We start from the raw sequence: 12,964 nt of genomic DNA, 5'->3' as shown, positions 1-12,964 counted from the left end.
AGGAGCGAGGATTGCCGGGGCGCCCGGGGGCGGCTTTGGTCCGCCCGCCACCGAGAGCGTGGGCGAGGCGCACGTTCAAAGCCCGACCCCGCCTGGCTCCGCGGGGTGCGCGCCGGAAGGAGCGGAAAGGCGGGACCGGCGGGCGGGGAGAGGCGGGGCTTTGTGGGGTCCCCGGGGACGCCTCTAGGCGCTCGCTGCGGTGGGTGCGAGCGCACGTCCAAGCCGGGCCCGCCCGGTCTCCAGGGCCCCCGCGGCGCGCACCCCGGCCCGGCGCAGAGGCAGGGAGCTGGGCGGGCGCGCGGTTGCTAAGCCCGGCGCCCCCGGAGACGTTCCCGTAGTCGCGGGCGCAGCGGCGCGGGGCGGCTGCGGGAGCCCCAGAGGAGAGAGGGCGGGCGGGCTCGTGGCTGCTCCCGTCGCGCCCCGCCTCCCGCGCCCGCCGGGCCGTCGAGCCGCTGCCCCTGCGACGGCCGCCAGCCCGCTCTCCCGGAGCCCAGCGCGCACGATGCCGGCCGCAGCGCCCCCGCCGCGCCCGCCGCCCCCCGCCCGGCCCGCCCCCGGCTGCCCCGCGCGGCCTGCCCCGGGTAAGTGCCTGGCGCTCCGGCGGGGACGGGGACCCGGGCGGGGACGCCGCCTCGGTGGGGGGTGGGAGCGCTACTGTCTCCTGAACTTGAGACTCCGCTCCGTGCGGGGTGGGGAAGCGGTGCCCGACCCGCGGGGGATGCCCGGCCCGCGGGGGATGCCCGACCCGCGGGGGATGCCCGGCCCGCGGGGGTGCCGGAGTGCAATGTGCGTGTGTGCGCGCGGGCGCGTCTACACCAGCCGAAACTGGCTCGCTCGGGGATGCCGCTGTCCGGAGCTGGTTCCCCTCTCTCGCCACCCAGAGGGGCTCCCAGAGAAACGCGTGGGCATCTTGCGAGGTGAGGTGCACTTCAGGGGGAGGGCACCAAGAGGGAGCTGACATTTACCGAGCGAGCGTCTCACCCTGCCCGGTGCTTTCCCCAAGGTTGACCTCATTTCATCCACTGCACAAACCGGAGCGCGGTTTTCTCAGCTGAGAGCGCGGAGGTGCCCGGACTCCCGACTTGCCCAAGGCCGCATGGCCCGGAGCGGTGGAGCTGGGATTTGAACCCAGGGCTCCAGAGCTCGCTGACCCAGCTAAAGGCAAGGAGACTCCTTAGAACTAGGTAAAGAAACACGCAGAGGACCATCAGGAAAAAGGATAGAGGCAAAGCATTTGGGAATTAACAGAAAAAAATGAGTTGGTGAAATGTCCCATTAATTAACCACAAATATAGGAGCGCGTTTACACGGCCTTCCACGCCTGGCTCTGGGGGCGGTGTTGTGAGGTGGGCAGAGGCGGCTGGGGACACCTTTTCAGCGTACCCACCTGTTGGGAGTGGGGGGTGAGAGGTTGTGGAGGGAACTCAGTTGTTATTCATCCCCAAGTTAGTCATCCCTCTGCCTCCCCCCTCCCTGTTGGCCCCATTTCCTTTCCTTGAGGTGTCGTCCGGGATGACAGCTGTCACCTCGGAGCTGGGTCCTGCCTTCATCATTGGCTCGCGGGGAGGATACTGGCCTTCGGTGGTCCTGTGCGTGGGTGACTGTTAGGAGCTGTGAAGCTGGTCCCGTTACTGCCCGCGCAGCCGGGGCTGGTGTTGCCTGAATGATTGTGGTCACAATCAGTGGGGCATCTAGAGCAGTAGCCACGCATGGCGCTTATCCATGGGGCAACATAGCACGAAACGGGCCCCAGGAAGTTAAAAGGAAAGGGGTGTTGGGTTTGCCTGGCAGCACCACCTCAGAAAAGCACTTCAGTTCAGTATTTGGATTGCTTTGGGCGGTGCCCTCAAACGCTCCACTGGGGAAAGACGGAGGCAGGACACGACTTCTGAAAGATGCTCTGTCACCCATCCCGTTGAGGTCTGAAAGGTCGTTGGGTCAGGGTCTTCAATGGTGAGCTCAGGGAAGTGCAAGACTGGTAAGGGGTCCTGCCGAGGCTTCAGAATAACAGAGATGGTCTCAGTGTTATCATGGCCAACACTTTGGCAAAGCTTGGAGAAAGAAATATTGGACAACCTAGCTGGTTTGGCTCAATGGATAGAGCGTCGGCCTGTGGACTGAAGGGTCCCAGGTTTGATTCTGGCCAAGGGCACATGCCTGGTTTGCGGGCTCGATCCCCAGTGGGAGGCATGCAGGAGGCAGCCAGTCAATGATTCTCTCTCATCATTGATGTTTTTGTCTCTCTCTCCCTCTCCCTTCCTCTCTAAAATCAATAAAAAATATTTTTTTAAAAAAATATTGGATAGTGGACTGTGGTAGATGCTCCGTGCTATGCTGCATTTCCTCAGAGACCTTTGCCACCTTTGTGGGCATAGGTACCCTGGTCCCAACTGCCAGCCCCTCCTCTTCATTGGAGGATGACCTTGGGCTGCTGGAGTCAGCTTGTCTGGAGGAAGGAACTGAGAGCAAGGAGTGCCTGGGAATGGACATCTCCCCTGGGGGCAGCCCCTGACCAATGACTGAGAGGTGCTGGAGTATAAATAGTCCGGCTCCCTTGCCCTTGGTTGGGACACTGGAGACGTAACCTCCTTTGTCTCCAGAGACCCATGGTGGAGTTGTGTCAGCTGACCTCCATGGGTCTTTGCTGGGCTTGCTTTTCTTCTTTCTCTCACTTCTTTACTCCCCTACCAGTTTTTCCTAGTGATACTTCCTAATAAAACACTTTCATGGGGATTCTTATTCCAGGATCTGATCCTAGAGAACCAAACCAAACCAAAAAAAAAAAAAAGACCCTCTCACTTTCAACATCATTTTTCTTTCCCATGGGATCCCAGTAAAACTGTAACATTAATCTTGGGTTAGCTGTGCTGGCCCGTAGAGAGCCTTTGTACGCATTCTCACAAGGTGCCTCCTTCCGGGCAGAGGGCGCCCTGTGCCCAGGCATGGGATGAGTAGGGAGGGGTTCAGCGCCCGTGAACCCCCTCATCTTTGTGCCCAACAGAAGGGGTGGCATAGTGCTTGGGCGCTCTGCTCAGAAAAGCAAAACCAGGTTGCTACCCCACTATTCTGAGCCTCAGAGTTGCTTAGTTGTCCTAAGATCTCATTTCTTGGCTTCTCTCATCCCCCTTTTTCCCAGTTCAAGGAATCTCCCCCCTCCCCCCATGTTTTCCTAAATATTTGAATATTTTAGGCCCTTGTTTTGCTTTTTTCTGGTACAGTGTCGAGCTGGTTTAATGTCTCAGCTTCTTTCTAAAGCCACTAAGTGGGAAGAAAAGGCTGTCTTGGCCAGTGGACCCACCACACCACAGACTGCAGGGGGGTGGTACCTGGTCAGAGAGGGTGGGCAGGTCTCCACCCGCCTCGCCTTCCAGGAGGCCTCTGCCGGACATGGGCTCACTGTGTCAGGGTTTGGATGGGCTGCTGTAGGCAGAGGCTCTTGCCTGATGAGGTTTCCTTTCCTTGCATCCATGGGGCCATGATATCTGGTGTCAGTTTCCCCACCTTTTCCTTGGTGGCCTCCAGTTAGTGGCTAAATTTGGCCCATCTGGTGGTAAAGCATGTGGGGGAGTTCTTTGAAAAAGATTTTTTTTTTTTTTAGCTACCTGGTAATGTAGGTCAGAAGAGGGAAATACCAGGAGAGTGGGAGAGTGGGGAAGAAGACGGCTGTCCTGGGAGTCAGGGATGTGAGGGCTCTGGCACCCTTTTGCCCAATGAAGCACACACGTTTTTGTCTTCCACGGGTTTGAAGAAAGCCCCAGAGATCTGAGGCTTCCTGGTTTCCTGGGGCAAGTCGTTGACTTCTCTGGGAACTTCAGTGTCTTCACCTTTATTAACTTAATCATGATTGTCCAGCCAACCTCAGAGGGTTGTTTGATGATAAAAGGGAAAATCTTTCCATGGGCTCATCAACATTATCGAGCAAGCCCATAAAATCCGTACCCAGGAGAACCGGCAGTCTCTCCGGGACAGTGGTGTACGTGGAGGCCTCGTGGTGTGTGTAGTCAGCGATGGAGTAGAGAGAGCACCAGTTCAGTGGCTGTATGAAGGGATAGGGAGGTCTCCAGAGCTGCTTCGGCTGATCTCGAAGGTGGAGTGTTCACAGAACTCTGTAAATGGCAGGGTGCCATGGAATGTGTCATTTCGGGGGTTAGAGCTCTTGAGTCCATCAGAACTGCCTTCACATCTTGGCTCTGAAACTTCAAAGCTGTGTGATTCTGAGCAAGGTACTCAACCACTCTGAGCCTCTGTTTCCTCATTGATAAAATGGGCACGATCATGTTCTGAGAATTTAGTGACGTGAAAGCTCTTAGCAGATATTATTGTAAATGGAAGTATTATTTGCAAGTTACCCTTTAGGCGGAAGAGATCCTGTCTGGGTTCTTATGAATTTGGTATGCTATGTGCTACGCCACCTGAGTTGTCTGATGGCTCAATGCTCTCAGCCATTTCCTCGCTCGATATTTAGTCCGATTTGTTATTTTTCTCATTAGCCTGTGACAGTTAAAAAAATATTTCTTGCTGCCTACTACATCATCAATGCAAGAATACGTACGGTGAAATAATGTGGCAGCACTTGGTCATCACGTGGTCATTCGGATGATCCAGAATATGTTTCATTGATTTTCTATTGATGATCTTAAAAAAGGTGATCATGAAAATGAAAGCACAAAGTTAAGCGGGAAATAATTTTAGAGAACATCTGAGCCCCCTAGAATATGTGCGAGGCTCCCCCAGAATTTGAGGACAGGTGGAAGTCCACCAGACTGTTTCCTGAAGGGGAGATGACCCGCTTTGTGGGTTAGAGACATCACTTTGTCCAGGTGTGTGGGTAGGGGAGGGGAGGAAGGCCAGAGACAGATGGGTCAGGTCACATGTGATGAGGGTGGGCGCTAAGGCAATACGTAGTTAAGGTGCCATATTTGGGAGGCATATTGGAGGTGGAATCCACAGGACTGGGATATTGACCGGATGTGGGAGGTGAGGGAAGAGAAGAGGAGGTAGAGATGATGCTTAGTCACGGGGATCTGGGCAGTTGATGGTGCCGCTGACCAGGATGAAGACCACACGTGTCCACAGGAGGACCGGGAGAGCTCAAGGCCAGAGCTGTGTTCAGCCACATTCATCACCCCATCTTTCCTCACTGACTCGAGCGTTCCTAAACCAATTTCTCAGGAACTGCTGCATTTTGTGGTGTCTACTTTTGGGGGATACTTCATTAGCATTCATTGGGATGATTTGAGGTGCTTTGCTAGCCTTTCTGTTGTGTCTGTGAAGAGGGTTCTAGCGACCTTTTGCCTGATGAAGCACACACTGTTTTGTGTTCCACATGTTTGGAGAAAGTGAAAAACATTGAGAGAAGTGCGGATGGTTCTGCGTTAGAAGCCGTCATAGTATGTCACGTGAGATTGGCTGCCTGCCTTCAGTTTTGAAGAGCACCAACAAGCAACTTTCCACTCTGTGTTTTTGGACTCAGATGCTCAACATTCTCCAAGGAGACAGCAGACCTGGTGCAGGTTAAATAATCTCTGGGGAATTACATAACAGGGAACGTGGAAACTCAGCACTCTGGGGAGGTGGGGGGCAGAGAACACGAGGTCACCCAATCAGACAAACAACAATTTCACAACTGCCCTGGCTGGTGTGGCTCAGCTGGTGAGGTCTTGTCCGTGCACCGAATGATTGCTGGTTTGATTCCTGGTCAGGGCACATGCCCGGGTTGCCGGCTTGATCCCCAGTAGAGGGTGTGCAGGAGGCAGCCAAATCGATATTCCGCTTTCACATAGATGTTTCTTTCTCTCTTTCCCTCTCCCTTCCTCTCTCTACCTCTAAAAATCAATAAATAAATCTTAAAAAACGTTACAAACTGGAAACAAATCCTTGTGGTCGCTAGAGTGAAATCATGTGTTGCAGTTTGCAGCATTAAATAATTTAAACTGTAACTTGGTGTTTCCTCTTTGTGTGAATTATTAACCTAATGCACCAACTGTTGGAAGCCACGGGAGCCGGCAGTGGCTTTGACCCTGATTGCTCTCGCTCATGACAAACTTCTACTTGTCTCTTGGCCTTGGTACAGGCATCACCTTCATGGCAGAGCCCCCGCGGACCTCGAGGGAGACGTGTAGTGCCCTTGCTGCATCTCTTAGGAACTTGTGACAAACGCTTCATAAGCAGGTGCTTACCTGTCACCCCCAGAGACCACATACTACTTGCCTTTTCATCTTGGGATCCCCCCAAAGTAGCAGGGCATTTTCCCCACCAGCCATCTCCACACCCATGAGCTAGTCCAGGGCACCTGTCAAGAAGCATCGCTGGGTCTCAGGGCAGGTTGGAGGAGCAGGTTTCCCAGCAACAATAGCCGTGGTTTTAAGAGTGTCGTTGCAAGAATAGATTGCATGAAGCTGGTTGTTCAGTTTATTCCAGATGCCGAGTTGCTTTCAGATTGGCTGCAACCAGAATAACCCTCTGGAGTTTGTGCCTCTACCGCTGAGGCAGACAGTTGGTGCTCCCCAGATATCATGTGCTCCCCTTCTTTAGCAGATGCTCTCATTCCCTGTCCACAGTCCCTATTCTGACAGTTGGTTGGCCCATTCTTGGGGCAATTACTAGGATGATGAAGTTGATTTGTTACCGCAGCAGAGCTGAGCCTATGTTGACTAATACGTCTTCAGGAACTGAGCTCTGCCTCCTTGACTAAGCCTTCCCCAGCATACTCCATGCTCCAAGCAACTCTTAGTTCAAGGACCTGAACACACCAAACGGGGTGTCATTCTCAGGTAGAGCCAAGGCACTGCCATCACGTCTCTCCCACTGCTTGGCAACCTTGGAGGATCTAAGCTGGAGGGAGGCTGCTCAGTCCACATGGGACTTCATAGGAACAAGAGGCTTTACTATGGAAGCCACTGGGCTTCCTGGCATTAATGGGCTGTGGCACCTTCCTACCTGACCCACGGCCTCAGCACTGTCCCTTTGTGGGTGCCAATATGTCAGTCAGCCCATCTCACACCTGCGTCCTGTAGGACACAGAAGAACTCCTGGGATCGTTTACTTGTGTTCTCCTTTAATGTTTCTAATTTCCAGACTTCTCCTCTCTTCAGTGGTTTGATTTACGTTTGGCTGTGGCTCTTTTTGGCTTATTCTCACCCAAGGACATTTCCCATTGATTTTTAGAGAGAGTAGAAGGGAGGAGAGACAAAGAGAAACATCGATGTGAGAGAGGCACATCAATGGTTGCCTCCTGCACACGCCCTGACCAAGGCCAGGGATTGAGCCTGCAACCAAGGTATGTGCCCTTGATCAGAATCGAACCCGGGACCCTTTGGTCCTTGGGCTGCTGTTCTATCCACTGAGCCAAACCGGCTATGGCTGGCTACGGCTTTTAATTAATATGAAATTGTTTTGACATATACTTGTGAAATAAAAATCCAAATTCATTTTTATCTCTAAATTAATAACCAATTCTTTCAATCTTGAATAAAAATTATTTTTACCTTCCTGATGAGCTTGTAAGGATCTTTTATTATACATTAGATTCTCATGTCGAAAAGTATCTATTTTGGGGTTACAGTTTTCTTTTTACTTAAATTCAGCTATTCTTGTATAAGTACCAACATGCTGTAATTATAGCTCTGTAAGATATTTTACTATGTTCATTACTCATTACTCAATTCTCTTCTGTCTTCCCTCAACAATCCTGTTAGTGCATCACAGTGACAAATTACAATGGGAAAGAATTGATGTGTTCAGCCCACTAGGACTTCACATTCTGGAATGGGCAGTCATTGAATTGGATCTTCTATGTCCTCTCTCAGTTTTGTAGTTTTCCTTATGTTGATCATATACGTTTCTTGCTAACGTCATTCCTAGGAATCCTTTTTACGTTGACATTACACATGTTCTTATTTTTAAGTTGTATTTTTCCAACTGGTTATTGCTATTATGTAGGAAAGCGTAAACTATATGATTAAAAATTTTGGCTTTATAGTTTGTCCACTTGCTAATGATATTTAGAAGTAAAAACATACAAAGCTATTTCATGACGTTCCATGTACTCTGTCTTTGTAGGTGGCGCAGAATAAACAGATAGAGACATTCTAGAACTGAAATAAATCCGGGGAGAGAGAGAAAAGGATACAGGAGTTGGGCTGCGTAGGAATCAGAGGGTCCCACCCACACTGCAGGTGCAGAGCTACAGATGCCTGACAACAAACAGCTTGGGTTCGTCCTGTTTTCTCGCTGAGACATAATCGCTTACGACTTTCAGCGTTGCTTGTAGGTGTCTCTGACTGTCCTAGACATCACTGGCCCCCACATCATAGTCTTCCCTTCGCCAGCTGACACATGTTGGTAAGAACATGTTTATATTTGAGTCTGGATAATAAAAGATAATGTCAGGACGCTGGTTCTTCAGTGATACTGAAGACAGGCCTGGCAGGTCAGACTGGCTAATGGAAAACCAAATAAAAGGCACCCGCAGCCCTGCTCAGTGTCTCACCTTGAGTTCAAGTTACGATAACCCCAATCATGGACATACTGATTTAAAGAGAAAAAAGAAACAGAAAGACACCAAGTGGACTAGATGGAGATGAAGCTTCTTTTCCTTTTCTTTTTTAAAAATATATTTTTTATTGATTTCAGAGAGGAAAAGAGAGGGAGAGAGAGAGAGAGAGAAACATCAATGATGCGAGAGAATCGCTGATTGGCTGCCTCCTGCACACCCTCTGCTGGGGATTGAACCGCAGTCTGGGCATGTGCCCTGACTGAGAATGGAACCGTGACCTCCTGGTTCATGGGTCGATGCTCAACCACAGAGCCATGCGGGCTGGGCTTTTTTTTCTTTCTGGAACGGAGTCAACAGATGCAGACCTCCCAGGGCTGCAGACCCCCCCGCCCCAGCAATCTCATGAGGAGGTCACACATGTGCTGTGTGCTGGCTATTAGGACCGTGTAGTCCTTTCTTTTAATGCCATTCATATTACGTTAGAACTCAAAGGCGCTGATTGTTTTCCGTAAGAACAGCATAACTGAAGATGTCTCGTAGGTCTTAAAGATGATGATCTTTTCCAAGCATGTCCTGTGGTGTAAAAGGAAAACAGGAGTCCCCCCTCACATTAAGGGGAGATGGAGAATAAGCCAGCTCCCCTCCCCAAGAACCAGTGGGGTGACCCCTGTGGTTTCCTTGTTCTCTGCCACATTTATGAGCCCGTTGCTTTTTTCCAGTGGCTTTGTCTACAGTACAAAGCACCACAGCCGACAGCCAGGTGGCTGCCTGGGGCTCTTTATTTTAGTTGCACTTTCCTCATCACAAGTACAAAGCAGGTGTGTTTGAGAAGCTGTTTTCAGAAGGGAAAGGAGTGTTGGTGCGGAGGTGGAGAGGGCCGGGTTAGGAGACAGGCTGGTGTCTCTTTGTCCTGCCCTCAGGGTGTTCTCCCGGCCATAAACACAGTGGGCCCATGCTCAACCACAGAGCCACGCCTGCTCAGCTCCTTTAAGTAGGCTTAAGTGAGGCTGTTAATAAAGAAAAACGTATATATTTGATGGATTTTTACTCTCTTGAGAAGAGGGAATGGGGTTTTAAATGTCAGCCCATCCCAAGGGCAGGGAGAAAAGGAGAGTTTTATAGTTTTCATGCTGCCTTCAATCAGTGTCGAACATTCTCAGCGGTTTCTGGCTATCTGGAGGCTGGCACTGTGTTTTTTTTTAACCTACAATTAACTACCATTCACTAAAAATTCAAGCAGTAATAGGTCTGTTGTTTCATTACCATTCATTCATTCATTCATTCATAGATAGAGAGCAAGGGAGAGAGAGAAACATCGATGTGAGAGAGACACATAGATTGGTTGCCTCCCCCACATACCCCGACCAGGGCTGGGGTAAAACCTGTAACCCAGGTACATGCCTTCGACCAGGAATTGAAGCCTCAACCTGTCAGGACCCAGGTAGATGCTCTAACCACTGAACACACCGACCATGGCTACCGTTTTTGTTTTTTAAAAAAATATATTTCATTGATTTTTTACAGAGAGGAAGGGAGAGGGATAGAGAGTTAGAAACATCGATCAGCTGCCTCCTGCAACCCCCCACTGGGGATGTGCCCGCAACCAAGGTACATGCCCTTGGCCAGAATCGAACCTGGGACCCGTCAGTCCGCAGGCTGACGCTCTATCCACTGAGCCAAACCGGTTAGGGCCGTTTGTTTTTAATGAAACATGAGAGGAAGGATGGCTTCTACTGAAGAATTTGGGGGGGCGGGGGGAAACAAAACTCCTGAACACTGAGTGCTCGTTCTTATTTTAACATGTAAAGGCCTTTCATAATTTCGGGCAGTGGTGTGGGTCTAGGTTCCTTAGAAGCAGAACCTCAGAGTAGCATTTCTGTGCACATGATTGTGCAAGGCGGGGGGGGGGGGGGGGGGGGGAGAGGGGAAGTCTGCTGTCAGGAGAAGGGAGCGAGGGGAGCAGGGCGTGGTTGCAACCACAGGAGCTCTGGGGCATGCATTGCACCCGGGAGCTGGTCCTGCCTTCAGGTGAGGGGCTGGGCTTTTGTACCCTTCCCGGTGCCCGTCAGCCTGTCATGGATCACGGGCTGCCCTCTGAAGGCGCATTGCGTGTGTCAGTCCCTGGGTGGAGCGGCTCCCGGCAGAGGGTAATTCCTGGGATAAGTGAGCAGTGGCGGCCCCTTAACAGCCAGTATTCGTAAGCGGTGGTGGGTGGGCCGCTGCCTGGTGAGGGGCTGAGGGTGGGCACCTACAGCATCCACAGCTGTGCTGGCCTGTAGCGTGTTCCTTACTGAGGCTTTGGGGCAGGAACATGGGAAGTCCTGAGGACAGGGTTGCTTTGATCACCCAGCACGCTCTGATGATTACGCACTCAGCGGGGAGGCTGTTTGCATTAACTGGATTTCCTGGGTTCTTTCACCCAACACCTGTTTGTGGCCAGCCCACCCCAGGCCTGACGCCAGGTCTGTGTATTTGGAATCTTCCCAAGAAAAGCCCATTTATTTAGAAGAGCCCGTCCCTTCCAATTACATATTCTTGGCAAATGCTAAGAGACAGCATCGCAAGGGAGACTGCAGAAGCTTCACCACCACTCCTGGGGAAGCCAGATCTGCCACCGTGTACCCTCTCAGGGCTCCGAAGGCAGCAGTCTTTGTGAAAACTGTTATTTATAGGAGGCCCTCGGAAGGCCTGGGCTGTTTGAGGGACGATGTAAGGTTCTGCCCTCTGGCGTTGGCTTCTCAGCAGAGGGGCTGGCTCGCCTTGGTGCCCCTGTTGGCGATCTGCTTTAACCAGCAAGCATGAGTGCTTCCCACATGCAGGTCCCCTATGTCCATCATTTCGTTACGGTCTTCACAGCCACCTGGGAGCTGGGCAGGTGGGGCCGTGCAGGCCCCCTGCCAGTGAGGACATGAACACCGAGATATAGGCCAGGCCCCTCGTGGCTCTGGCACTCAAGGTGGGGGTATTGGGGCCACTGCTAGAGCTTTGGGGTGCCTGTTAGATGCCTTTTTACAGCCAGGGTCATGGTACATGACTTTCCTACTTTTAAAATATACACATATATTTTAAATTGATTTCAGAGAGGAAGGTAGAAAGATAGAAACATCAATGAGGAGAGAGAATCATTGATTGGCTGCCTCCTGTATGCCCCCTACTGGGGATCAAGTCCGCAACCCAGGCATGTGCCCTGACTGGGAATCGAACTGTGACCTCCTGGTTCATAGGTCGACACTCAACAACTCAACACTCAACCACTGAGCCATGCCGGCTGCGCTCCTACTTTTAAGTAAGAGGAAACCCAAGCCCAGTTTGAATTTCCTAAAAGAAGAAGAGTTTGCACCACAATCTGCTTTACCCCACCATCACTCTTCTTTGTTTAGAATCTTAAAACACTTTGGGGAGTTTGTTTTTTTAGATCAGTGTTTTTTTAGAACACTATGGGGACATCGGGGAAAAGCTCACTTGTTTGTTGCCAGCTGCAGGAACACTGTGTGACTTTATTTTGTCCAGTTGGGGTTCTGGCTGGCTTAGCAATTAGGGCACAGCTCAACGGAGGCTGCTTTGCTGGGGAATCGATGCCCGTGGATGGGCCTGTGTCCTGCTCCATTTCCTCTAGATGATCCTGTGAGCTTTGCTTTATTTCGTGATTCAAATGACACCCCTACACCCGTCTGAGCCATTGTTCAAGAAGATTGAGGATCTATGGAAGGACTCTTTCAGTTCTTACTAGCTAGCTGTGTAGCCTTGGGCTGATTGCTTACCCTCTCTGGTCTGCAGGTGCATTTGAAAATTGAGGGTGGTGGGCTACTGGCCCTTTCATTGCTAACTTGCAGATTTTCACTCACACAGCCTTTGTGTCTAGAACACGGATCCTCCTTAGAATTCTCCTTTGCATCCTGCTTAGATCGGATTGCTGCCCTTAATTTTATTGAAGGATATTTACAAAGGATATATTTTTCAACATAAGCAATTTTCCCCATGAATCCAATCAGTCATATAAATGACCATGTCTTGAATATTTATGGAAAGTTCTTCCTCAGTGTACCTAAGCTTCAGATAAATAGCACAGGGGAAGCTATTAGTTTATTTATTCCTCCTTGAGTCAACTTTGGTAATATGTATCTTTCATGGAATCCGTCCATTTCATTTAAGTTATCTTATTTATGAGCACAAAGTTATTCATAATATTCCCTTATTATTATTTTACATAAACAGGCTCACTGTTTTTCAAATGTGTATTCTCTCCTGAATATGAATGAAAGCTATATATCTTTTGGACACATTTCTTCTCCCATAGTTTTACTTGCTATTTAATTTTATGTTGTACGTTAAGGTTGTGTTTTATTTTAATCCTCACCGGAGGATATGTTTTTATTGATTTTAGAGAGAAAGAGGGGGGGGGGGGAGAGTGGGCGAGAGAGAAAGAGGGAAAGAAATATCGATATGAGAGAGAAAGATTGATGTGAC

At 50.5% G+C, this 12,964-nt stretch overlaps 1 protein-coding gene across 2 annotated transcripts in view; it reads left to right on the top strand.

The window, feature by feature from the left end:
- The first annotated feature begins 547 nt into the window (after positions 1-547).
- DCLK3 (doublecortin like kinase 3) overlaps positions 548-12,964 on the top strand; it is a 29,825-nt gene continuing 17,408 nt past the window's right edge. Inside the window, exon 1 of one of the 2 annotated variants that reach the window (XM_036332964.1) lies at positions 548-581. The gene's annotated coding sequence lies outside the window, so the exon portion shown is untranslated. Of the gene's footprint in view, positions 582-8,102; positions 8,344-12,964 lie in introns of those variants that run through there. The other variant, XM_036332965.1, reaches the window with a different exon arrangement.

The sequence above is a fragment of the Myotis myotis genome, unplaced genomic scaffold (assembly GCF_014108235.1).
Source record: "Myotis myotis isolate mMyoMyo1 unplaced genomic scaffold, mMyoMyo1.p scaffold_m19_p_13, whole genome shotgun sequence".
In the NCBI taxonomy this organism is placed as follows: Eukaryota; Metazoa; Chordata; class Mammalia; order Chiroptera; family Vespertilionidae; genus Myotis; species Myotis myotis.
This window is presented reverse-complemented; position numbering and strand designations above follow the sequence as displayed.